Genomic DNA, 12,911 nt, shown 5'->3' on the forward strand with positions numbered 1-12,911 from the left:
CTTTATTCTGCTTCTGCCTAATCTCTATTCCTCTTTGTGAATCTAGATCTTCGAATTCTCCCCTTTTTTACTCTTGTTGTCTCAATTTGTCCCTATGTATGCTGAGTGTTCATTACTGTCTTGCAATAACAAATCTCTTGTTATTTAAGCTTATAATGTCCTATTCTTAATAAGGTTTACACTCCACTGCTTCTGTCTGCCTGCTAGTCACCTTACTCATAGTTATGTATTTTTTTCTTTTCTTTTTTTGTTTAGGTGAGTTGACCACTTTCAATATTTTCTGCAGGCCTTGTAATTGAGAATTCCCTCAATTTTTGTATGTCTGGAAAAGTCTTTATTTCTCCTTCATATCTTAAGAAGAGCTTTGCTGGATACATTATTCTTGGCTTGTAGTTCCTTTCATTCAGTTTGAATATTAGATTCCATTCCTTTTTTGCTTGTAAGGTTTGTGCTGAGAAGTCTGACGATAATCTAATTGGTTTTCCTTTATAATTTACCATCTTCTTTTCATTGGCTGCCCCAAGAATTCTTTCTTTGTCATTAATTTTTGATAATTTTAAAACAATATATCTTGGAGAAAGCCTTTTTGGGTTGAGCCAATTGGGTGTTCTATTAACTTCTTGAATTCCAAGCTCTAGCTTATTCTTTACATTTAGGAAATTCTCGCCAACTTATTTGTCTAAAAATGCTTTCTAATCTGTGCTCTTTTTCCTCCCCTTTGAGATTGCCCATTATTCTTGTTTCCTCTCCTGATGGTATCAGCTAGTTCTTGAATTTCTCTTTCATTCTTTTTCATTCTTCGATTTCTCTCTTCTTCCTTCTGATTTATTTCTAGATTTCTGTCTTCGATATCATTGATCGTTTCCTCCATTTGGTCGACTCTATTTCCCAAGCTTGCTATTTTCCTCTTCATCTCTTTCAGTGTGTTCTTCATCTTCAGAAGTTCTATTTTATTTTTAGGGTTTCAATCTCTTTGCTAAAACACTCATTCTGATGGTCTACTTTTGTTCTTGATTTCTGGAATTGTTGATGTGAGTTCTTTCGCATCTCATTGAGTTTCTTCATAAGTACTATCCTGAATTCTTTGTCATTTAAGTTGTATATTTCTATGTCTTTAAGCTTATTTTCTGGAGATTTTTCTTTTTCTTTCTGAGTTGCTTTGCCACCTTGGTTGTTCATGGTGTTTAGTGGACTATTTCTCCGCCTTAAAATTAATGGAAGTGTAGTCTGCTTTTTTTTTTCCCCAGAAAGATTTCTCATATAAAGGTCTCTCTTTAACCTGTTGCTAAGAAGGTGTTTTGCTTTGGTTTCTAGTAGGTAGTGTCTAAGCCTCATGGATCTTTGCTTTATATAAAGCCTTAATAATGCTTTTTTTTTTCCTTAAAAATGATCAATTATGCTTGCTATCCTCAGTCTCAGTCCCTGTTAGTGTTAGCGAGTTTTGGTATCATTTGCTGAGATACCCCTGGGGCTCCTCCATGTTCTGTCTTGGAGAATATGAGGGCGATGCCCTCTGGGTTGGACAATGGTGGCAGTGGCTCATGTTTTGCAGCCTGGTTAGTAATAATCAACCGTTGCTTCTCTACCATCTCCATTTCTCTGCTGTCTGCCCTGACCCCTGATCACTGCTCCTGGGTTGAGCTCACAGCTCTCTCAGGCAATCTGCTGCACTGTCTCCCCTCCCCCTCCTCTTGCAGGGAGTTCCAGCTATGTGAAGCATCTTCTTTTAATCTCTGGGTCTACTGCCCGATTCCCATGTTTCTGACCTGTGGTAGCTCTTTTGCAGAGACCATTCAGATGTGTTTATGTGAAGTTTGGGTGTTTTTTGTTGAGTTTAAATGTTCAGCTTATTGTCATTTCATGGAGAGAGATCTGGGGACATCTATCACTCTGACATGCTTCTGACATCACTCTCTGCATATGTCTGTTTGAGTTAGTGTTTCGGTTTCTTCAGATAAATATCCAGAAGTGGGATTGCTAGGTTCTTCTTTCTTTGTCATAGACTTTGTTTTAATGTCTATTTTGTCTGATATATGTATTGCTACTCCAACTTTTTAAATTTACCTTTATATAAAATATCTTTTTCCTTCCCTTTATTTTCAATCTGTGTGTGTCTTTCAATCTGAAAGGGTCTCTTGTAGGCAGCGTATATATTAGTCTTGCTTTCTTATCCATTCAGCCACCCTACATCTTTTGATTGGATCGTTTTATCCATTTACACTTAAAATAATTATTAATAGGTTTATAGTTATTGCCATTAGTCTATGTGAATGATTCTCTAGGAGTTTCATATTGCACAGCCTATTTGGCCATACATTGTAAAGTCATCTTCTTGTTCTTTTTTATTGATAGATGATTAGTGAACAAATTCTACACACTGATCACAATAGCTTAGAACAAAGACAGTGCTTAATATAGCCTATGAAGTCAACATAATAAAAAATCTTTGTCCCAAATCTGAATTTGTATATGGTAATGTTTTATACACTTCCATTCAAAATATTTTTGTATTAAGGCTTTTTGTGGCAAACGACAAAAAGCAAATTTGACAAACTTAAGTGAAAGAAGTTTAGTAAAAGGATACCGAAGGCTCATAGAATTTATGATAGTCTAGAAGAACAGGAGGATCCAAGAAAGCAAGAAGCAGGAAATAAAAATCAGAGCCTCTGATTTTAAAGTAGAGTTCACCTGTTCAGAAGTTATTTCTGGTTTTCCAGTTCTATTGCCATTACCACCATGGCTGCTGCTCTGGTAAGTATCATGTCCAAATAGGCTTTCTAACTTTATTACTTTCTTCAAAATTTAAAATCCAGAGAAAGGGCTTCTGTTTAACTGAGATTAAGTAGCCAACCTTCTGATTTCTCAGGTCCAATAGTCAGAAGTATGAAATTGGGCAGTGGGAAATGGGTGCTCAGAATTATTGTCACACAAATATTACACATAATGAGGAAGCGGTAAATCTCCAGAAGGAAATTGGGATAGTATTAGGAAGGATGTGGCTTATGGCAGCTAAAAAATACTCCAGTCTGACAAATATCTACGATAAAACCTCTTCCATGTCAGTTAGGAGTTCCACTCACATTACCTATTGCTCACTTTTGAGAATGCTCTTAACTTTTCCTGATATAAACTAGTCTGGTAGTTTTGTGTTTCTGGTACTGATGGAGTCAAATACAATAGCTTGGTTATTAGAAAAGTAAAAGTCTTAAATATCAGACATATTTCTGTGGAAATATTGGGTTAGCATCTCACTTCAATGCTGTACATATTCTTCATAGATTTTTCACACACGCACACACACACAAAATACTCCAATAAAGGTTTCACTATTCCCTAGGCATGAACCTGAGAACAGAAGTGTCAAGTTGCCCGATATTATCTAGTGTTACATTCTTTTAACTAAATCTGCCTAGGTGTCACTTAGAAATGGCACTGCTTCAAAAGGTGTCATTTTTTTTCACAATATGTTAGAAGAGCACCGAATGGCCCAGTGATTGATTTACTTCCTCATCTTCTGTCCTGATTCTATACTTTCCTTATCTTTACTTGAATTTCATACCTTTTGAGGTATAGCAATTTTATTATGTTCCTGAGTTATGACTCCACCTTCTTCTGTGCTTCAGATTATTCTAGGCTAGGGCCTTTCTTCTTGGCCAAAGTGATATGTCAAGAGTTTCTTTTCATTGCCCTTGCAGGCAACTTATATCTTTATCCAGCAGGTTTTCATCCATTCTGATCTTTTGCTGCCCTCTAGTGTCCAGTAATTGCTTAACTTCATTTGAGACATCACTGTTATCAGTCTATCTATCATCTATCTATCTATCTATCTATCTATCTATCTATCTATCTATCTATCTATCTACCATCTACTTATTCATTCTCTCAGGTTATGTCTACAAAAGGGAAGAGAAGGAGGAGAAACAAACTCTAGAAAACACATGAACGCAGGTACATTTTTAAAAAAATCATTCAAAATTTAGGAAAAATATTATTTACAATCTTTGGTGGAACAGAACCATTAGCTCTACTGATGGGGGTTTATTTCCTTTTTATTTATAAGAAATTAGCAAAAATTTAATCATACAGAATGGAATTCTGTTGTACCATAGTAGCTTACTTTAATAGTCCTAGGAATATTCAGGTAGATAACAATGTATATAAACTAAAACAAAGGCTAACCTCATCTGTTTTCCCAACAATATATTATTACTAGTATTTTACTATTATTACTACTACTGATACAACTACTACACTATTACTGCCACCATATTAATCTAATAATAACAATTAGCATATAATAAGCACTAACTTTATACTAAGACAATGTGCTAATTAAAATAGATCTCATTTACTCCTCAAAACAACTCTCTGAGACAGATACTATTATTAGCCCTAACTCACAGATAAAGAAATCAAAGCTTCGAAAGGTTAGATGACTTGTCTAAGTTGTTTAGCTAGTTAGGGGCAGATTTGGGATATGAGCACAAGCAATCTTTTTTCAGTCTTTTTTTTTTTATTAGTTTCAGGTATACAGTACATTGGTTAGACATTTGTATAGTTTATGAAATGATCCCCTAATTATTCTATCACTCATCTGGCTCTACACATAGCCATGACAATACTAATGACTACATTCTCTATTCCATACTCCCTATCCCCATGACTCTGAGAGCCCAAACGCTTAACCCTTAACCCAACCATTGAGGACAATGAAACCACTGCAGGAAATGTTGCACATTGCTCTCCTAGTCTTCTTCTAGGAGTTTTAAAATTTCAGGTCTTACAATCCAGTCTTTAATCCATTTTGAGTTGATTTTTCTGTATGGTGTAATATAAGGGTTCGGTTTCATTCTTTTGCATTTGTCTATCCAGTTTTCCCAACATTATTTATTGAAGAGACTATCCATTGCCCATTGTATATTTTTGGCTCCTTTGTCATAATTTAATTTCTTTTCCCCCTTGAATGTACCATTTTTTCTTGTGTCTTTGCATGCCTTGAAATTTTTTTTTGTTGTTGAAAATTGTACATTTGAATATTATTACATTATAGCTCTGGAAATCAGTTTTTCCTGCTCCCTGCAATTCATGATTGCTGCTTCCTATAGGTAGTTTTTTCTTGCTTTTGGGGGGACTTATTTATAGTATTTCTCAAATTCTGTATTCTATGTGGTCTCTAAAGTCTATGTTTTTCTGCTTATTGGTCAGCCAGTATCTTGACAGTTACTTCAAAAGCCTGGCTTCAAAGAAAGAAAATAAAATCTCTCTCACTCTTTGCTAATTGGCTCTGTATTGGAGTTCTTTAACACTAGCCATGCCATAGATAAAGCTTGCCTTAGATTTTACTTCCTGATTTCATGGAGCCTAAAGGCCATCCAGAGGTATAAATTTAGTTTATTCTCTTACTTTTTCTGAAAATGGATATAGCACAGACATCTACATGGACTTCCTAATTCTCCTGTATGTTATGGAGCTTTAAAGGCCATAATTTTCCCATCTATCTTCTTTCCTAACCTCTTCTTTCTAAGGCATTTTGGGCTGTCTGTCGCTTGTACACACTGTTACCTTTTACTTCAGACTGCTTTATTCAACACTTCTGCATTTAAATGCTCTCAATGAATGCCACATTGGAAGCCATAGCAGCCATGGGAATCTTATGAGTTGGGCAAAAATAAGGCAAGCCTTTGCACCAGTCGTTCACACAGGATTAAACACAAAACCACAATTTTTTTTTTTTTTTTTGAGAGAGAAAGGTCTCTTTTACTATCTTTGACACTAGCAACCTGTACTAGGACAGTGGGCTGTTATTTTCATGGCAGCTGCCAATTTGGGGGATAAGAGATGGTAAATGGAAAATTTAAAAAGTGTGTTCTCTCTTACTGCAATGTAGCAGCTACATTCTTTGTTTAATTCTCTCCCCTGGTTGTAATTTTTGACTAGATAATAGAGTTTTGTAGAAATTAATTCTGACAGCATTTTCCAGCTTATTTTTTGCTTTTTTTTTTTTTTTTTTACAGGGATGGAGCCCTTGTTTTCCCTATTCTTTTATTTTTGATGATGTCACTTCCTAGGCCCATTTTTAAGTCTCATATTGACTCTTATTTATTTCATATATAATTTTAACTCTTGTTTTCCCAATGTAACCTTAAGGGAAAAACTTATAAAAGAAATAACTTTGTGCAATTAACATTCTACTTTCTCAATATCATTTTGAACATTATGTATAGCTGGGCTATTTAAATCTTCCCCTATTCTTTCTCTTCCTGATGCTTTTTAAACTTTTTCTTATCGAAGAGGCTAAGTAGTTGGCACATATATAATAGTCTAGGATAAGAGTATTTGCAAAAGTCCTAAAATTTTTTATTACAGAGGGTAGATTTCAAAAATTTTGAGTGGTAGTGAATTCTTTACTGTGCTTTTGCTAGTGTCTCTGAGAAAGGCTATATTGGAGTCAATGTTTGGTTTTCAGCCTTTATTTTATCATTCAGATAAGTTGATCTTTGAGTGTTCTGTCTCCTATATTTCAGAACTACCTCTTAAATGTATTATTTTGGCATATCAAAAATTCCTCATAATGGCACTCGCTTTGGTAGCGCATATACTAAAATTGGAACAATACAGAGAAGATTAGCATGACCTCTGCGTAAGGATGACACATAAATTTGTTAAGCATTCTATATTTTTAATAAATCAGGCAGAAAAAGTTGAAAACATATGATTTCATTCATATGTGGGATATAAAACTGAAAACAACAATATGACAATCAAACAAAGACTCATGGACATAGACAGTGGATTAGTATTTACCAGAGGATAGAAGAACAGAGAAGAGGTAGATAGGGGTAAAAGGGGTCAAATATTTGGTGACAGAAGGAAATATAACTTTGGATGGTGCACACACAATGCAATATGTATACGGCAAACTTTTGAATTGCATGCTTGAAACTTATTTGATTTTATTAATCAATGTCACCCCGAAAATTTTTAATAAAAATAGCCAAATATTTTTATGATAATAATCATGATGTCCAATTCCCCCCCACAAAAAAAAAGTTTCCCATAATGGCCATTATAATTTTAAGTCTTAAAAATGTTGTCATTTATCTAGGTAAGTAAAAACTTAGCATTATAATGAAGTATATATAAAACCAGTTTTGGGTCCTAGGCCTGGCTGGTCCCAGGTCTTGCTGTGATCCAGGCTCATGGCTAGGAAAAGGACCTGGAATTAGAATGTTACATTAGTGTAGTAGGATACCTGTACCTAACTCATGTAAGCATGATTCAGCTTATTGTATCACACATATGTGGCAGAATGCCATTATTATTCTCGGACATATATAAAGCCCACGCAGTCCCCTAATGGAGCAGAAGTGAACTTCCACAATAAAGTACGTGCCTGCTATTTCATTCTCATGTTGGTCCCTCATATGTTCTTTCAACTGGAAGTCTCACCACTGAAAACTTCCTTTCTCAATCAGCTAGTTGCTGACTCGTGGTGTAGCCAACAGGATGAGGTGAGTACAGCCTCCAGCACAAGACAATCCTGGGGTGGAAGATACTCGGGTGGGGGACATGTGGCCCCCACCTCCCAGTGGTATCCTGTGGCAGCATATTGAGATGGAGTGAAGCCATGTCCAGAGGATGTCTGGAAAGCCCTGGAGATGTTGGAGCCGAATGTCCTGACCACTCACCAGGATGCAGCGGGTTGGGTGGCCTGGATATTCCTAGCGGTGCTGCAGCAGGCCAGCCTGGAGGTTCAGGACCAGGCTCAGCAGGTTGCAGCAGCTACAATGTCAGGAAAAAGTACTGGAAAGTCGGCTGGTGGCAGCAGAACGCATGGTACAGGGCCCTGACGGGTCACTGCCATCGTCCCAGTCTGGGAGCCCGCTGGCAACACTGCAGCAGGTGCAGCTGGTGATATGGTGGCAGGTCAAAGTGGAACAGCCGTTGGCAGCGGGGTCGGGAAGTGGGAGAGGGTGGTAGGGGGCAAGCTGGCGGTGCCCCCCAAGTCCAAAATCATAACATCTTGATTCAGTACACCCCCGTCGAACTCAAGGACCTGACGAAACAGGTACGGCAGAGAGCCAGAAATACGGTTCTTGGGTGGCTGCTGTGGCTGTTGGTATACGGGACTGAAGGGACTGAATTATTTCCAGAAGAGATGGCTCAGCTGGCCTCTATAACAGTGATGCCGTTTCTCAGGTAGTGCCTCTAGAATGTGGTGCATACGGCACGGGTCACAGGCAATCATTCCCTGATTGTCTCATGTCTGCTGCACAGACAGTGGGCCGACTGAGGGGAGCTGCCAGAGACAGTGAGCAGATGGGCCACATACTTATATCTGGTCCAGGGAACTTGGGAAATGGGCATGCGGCAGATGATGTTTCGTGCCCAGTATACTAGCCCCAATGAAGAGGTATTTACAACCCATATGAATGCCTTGATTTTGACTTCTGGCCCTACGGGTACTTTTAGCACTACAGCGGCACTGCTGACCTCTTATGTAGGTAGGTGGATCCATGAAGTGATATCCTCCATGGCTAGGTTGGGGGATGTGGAAGTGAAATGCAAGGAGTGTTCAGCCTAAGCGAGTTCTGTACGCACCACCGCCCCCCGCCCCGCCCCGCACTCCCAAACCGGCCAGTGCACAAATGGAGGCATGGCCTAAAAGGAGGAGTGGAGCAGCCCCCAGCTCGTTCATCCATGAAAGTGAGCCGCAGGCGGATGTGGTTTGATTTCCTCACAGCAGGTGTCGCAGTAACCTAATGAAGTGCTGCTGGTTCTGTGGAATCAGCTGTGCCCTGACCAGCAATTCACTCTTATTTCCAGGAAAGCCAGAACCTGTGAGATGTGGCTGGTCAATTATCTCCCTGATTAGAGATTCAGCTGGGACACCCGGTTACCAGGGGAGCTGGTTGATCTGAGGCCATGTGTGGAACTGACTATACATTGGTCCTCTTGCAATGTACAGACGGTATTAGCCCTCGTGGACATGGGTGCTGACAGTACACTGCTTAATGGAATCCAGACAAGTTTCCCAAACCCACTGAAACCATAGAAGCCTATGAGGGTCTAATCATTCATGTGCAGCAGGTCCTGCGACACTGGGTATTGGCAGACCGCCTCCTCGGACATACTAAGTGTACATATCCCCCATATAGGAGTACATTTGGGGAATTTATGTTTTGCGAGGCTTGACTGTGAATATCATTGCTAGTGAATTCTGCCTTCACATCCAGGTGATGAAAACTATTATCTGGGACGTCCACACCATGCCCCATTGGTGTTGCCCCAGGCTACCCAGTTAGTCAACACAAAACAGTATTGCCTGCCTAGTGGCCATGAGGAAATAGGACTCACTGTTATGGAGCTGAGTAAGGTTACGCTGCCCCTACATGCTGCCGTGCCAAACATCACAGACATTATGGACCGGTTGTCACATAAACTTGGACAATACCATTATGTGATGGACTTGGCAAATGCCTTTTTCTCTAGTTCCATAGCCCCAGAAAGTCAAGAACAGTTTGCTTTCACCTGGAAAGGGCAACATTGGACATTCCTCATCTTTTCCCAGAGCTATCTGCATGGCCCTACCCTGTGCCATCTTATGGTTCAAGGTTTAGCCACGTGAAAACAATCACCTGCAGTGCAGTGCTCTCGTACCATTGCAATGATGATATAATGCTAACCTCTGATTCTCTTACAGAACTACAAGCAGTGACAACCAGCCTGTGAGAAGCTCTTGCCGACTGGAGTTGGGCAGTCAATGAGGACAAGGTCCAGGGACCTGGGTTCTCTGCCAAATTCTTGAGAATTGTCTGGTTGGGTAAGAAAAAAGTAACGCTGGAGGCAGTGATTGGTAAGATACAGGCATATCTCCGACCTGAAACTGTGAAGAAACTTCAAACCTATTTGGGACCGCTGGGGTGTTGGAGAGTGTTCATTCCCCATTTGGACTCCTTGATGCAACCTTTGCACTGTCTAATGTGACAGGATGCTCAGTGGGATTGGACCCCCGAGATAGAAGAAGCCTTTAAGGCTACAAAGCAAGCTGTAGCACAAGCCTAAATTCTACACATAGTAGATCCAGCCCTCCCATTCCTCCTTACAGTGCAGGTGGATGATGCAAGATTTGGATGGGGCTTGTGGCAGAAGCATGGTTTCTGGAAGGTACCAATAGGCTTATGATCCTAGTTATGGAAAGGAATGGAAGCATGGTGTTCTCTGATAGAGAAACAACTGGCTGCCATATATCTAGCCTTTCTGGGCAGTGAGGCCATCACTGGCCCTAGTCCCATAACCATTCAGTCCGCATACCCTGTGGAGGAGTGGCTGTAGTCCTGGGTGAAGACTCCCTGTACAGGAATTGCACAGATCCCTACACTGGCCAAGTGGATGGCATATCTGGAGCAGTGGGCACAGTTCTCTGTGAGTTCCCTGGTAGGTCAACTGCACTCCCTATTGGGACCAGAGCAGTTTCAAAGAGAGCTCTGGTTGGAGCCTGCTGAGATGAGAAATGTACTGAGTCCCTATGTAGATGGTCGAACTCCCATTGCCGAGGATGCCTGGTACACAGATGGCTCATGCCATGGACAGTCTCCAACGTGGGCTGCCGTGGCATTGAAGCTGTCCACATAAACCTTTTGATATGAAACTGGTACTGGGCGGTCCAGCCAATGGACTGAGCTCCGAGCTGTGTGTTTGGTCCTCATGAATGAAACTGGCCTAGTGCACATCTACACCAATAGTTGGGCTGTGTATCGAGGTCTAACTCTGTGGCTGTGCTGGTGGGCTGCCCAGGATTAGATGATAGGTCACTGCCCCCTATGGGGCCGTAGATTATGGGAAGACCTCTGGAAGTGGAGCCTTCACCAAGGCCCACCATATACCATGTCCCCAGCCATTACCTGTTACAGGCCCCAGGCAATGATGCAGGCGATGCGCTGGCACAAGTTCACTCTGCCTATGTACCGCTGCTGGTTCCAGCAGACATTGGACCCTGGCTCCACCAAAAGCTGGGACATGGAAGGGCCCATAGTATGGAACAGGTAGCGAAGCAATGGGGGCTATTGTTGACCTGGGCACAAGCACAAGTTGCTGTGTCACAATGCCCCTGGTGTGCTGAGCAGCACCCAGAGAGACGGCAGGTAAAAAATACCCCAAGGATGGTGCCCCACTGGGCTAAGCCATTCCAGGAATGGCAAGTGGATGATATAGAGCCTTTCCCACAGAACAGGGACACCACTATGTGTTCACAGATATGGATACAGCCACCAGACTTGGGTTTGCATGGCCAGCGGCAGCTGCTGATTATGCTGACCAGGCACAGACAGACCTCCAGGAATTGAATGCTAAAGTCTCAGCCATTTATGTCCCAGAGAAGACCCCTTGAAAATTTGGTGGAATTCCTTGGGGTCCTCCTGGAGGTGGGCAGTAGCTACCCTAGCCCTTGTAGCCTGTAGCCTGGTAGTGTTTTATTGTTCTTTATATTGTTATTGTGGATTGTGGGCCAAAGGTAGTGTCCTCCTGACCAGATCCCATGTCATGACCCTGTAGGGGTCGAGTGTAGGTCCCAGGCCTGGCTGGTCCCAAGTCTGGCTGAGATCCAGGCTCGCAGCTAGAAATAGGACCCTGGATTTAGAATGTTACATTAATGTAGTAGGGCGCCTGAGCCCAGCTCATGTAAGCATGATTCAGCTTATTGTATCACACATGTGTGGCAGAATGCCACTATTGGTCTCTGACATATGTGGAGCCCATGAGGTCCCCTAGCATAGAAGCATGCTCCCTACAAGAAAGTGGCTGCCTGCCATTTCGTTCTCACATCGGCCCCTCATGCATTCTTTCAACTGAGTATCTCACCACCAAAACCTTCTTGATCAGCTTGGCACTGACACCAGGTGTTATGCCAGATGGAACTACTTTACCATAGATGAACATCACAAACAAGAAAGAGAACACTCTTATAACTCAAAGTTTGTGCTTATAAATAGGATCCCAGGGTCTCAGACCAATGGGAGTCTTGGAGGCGGCTAAATGAACAATGATATGACAATTTTTGTCACCATAATATCAATCAAAGAGAGTGTCTTTTTTTTTCATAAATTGACAAGACAGGGAGTGTCACATAAAGTTTCTGTAGGATACCCAGGCATTTTACCAATCATTTTTGCATGATTTTTTTTTTTTTACCAATCGAATGGACCTCCATTGATTAGTCCGTGAACTTGTATTGGATTATATCAGATCATATCACAAGGTTATTGGATTAGTGTCTCTATTTATTCTTTATGGCACACCCCTTTATATAGTAAATAGAAACAAAACTACTCAGGATAAACAAAACGCATAAGACATGACTTCATTTAAATAGACACCTCTTGAAAACTGCAAATAAACAGCAGAAGAATAAACAGATCACAAAAAAATGAAATAGTACTCTTTTGAAAAGAATGATCTAGGGAAACATCACAGAGTGAAAGATGTCCCCAGATCTCTCCCCTTGAAACAATAATAAGCTGAACATCTAAAACTCAATGAAAAAACACCCAAACTTCACATCAGCACATCTGAGCATAGAATCTACACATAAGAGCTACCACAGGTAAGAACCCCGGGTGTTGGGTGGTAGACTGGGAGAAATAAAGAATCTGCTTCTCGCAGCTACTGGAGCTCCCTGCAGGAGAAGGCAGAGGGGAGAAGGAGTGGTGAGTTCTTGCAGCGAGTTCATGCGGCAAGTTCCCTGAGCATTCTTGCCTGAGATATTTGTGAGCTCCCCGAGGCTGGCTGGTGGCAGGGCCCAATCATCAGGGTGGAAAGCAGAGAAACAGCCAACAAAGAAGCAACAGTTGATTTTTACCAACCATGCTTGCAAAACCGAGGCAGAGCCGCAGCCCTCACCCCAAACCAGAGGG

The 12,911-nt window shown here is 41.1% G+C and overlaps 1 non-coding gene across 1 annotated transcript; it reads left to right on the top strand.

Moving 5' to 3' along the window:
- The first annotated feature begins 6,574 nt into the window (after positions 1-6,574).
- On the top strand, positions 6,575-6,681 carry LOC111732651. Its single transcript, XR_002777644.1, has one exon. It is a non-coding gene; the product is annotated as a U6 spliceosomal RNA (small nuclear RNA).
- Positions 6,682-12,911: the final 6,230 nt, after the last annotated feature.

The sequence above is a fragment of the Pteropus vampyrus genome, unplaced genomic scaffold (genome assembly GCF_000151845.1).
Source record: "Pteropus vampyrus isolate Shadow unplaced genomic scaffold, Pvam_2.0 Scaffold477, whole genome shotgun sequence".
NCBI lineage: Eukaryota > Metazoa > Chordata > Mammalia > Chiroptera > Pteropodidae > Pteropus > Pteropus vampyrus.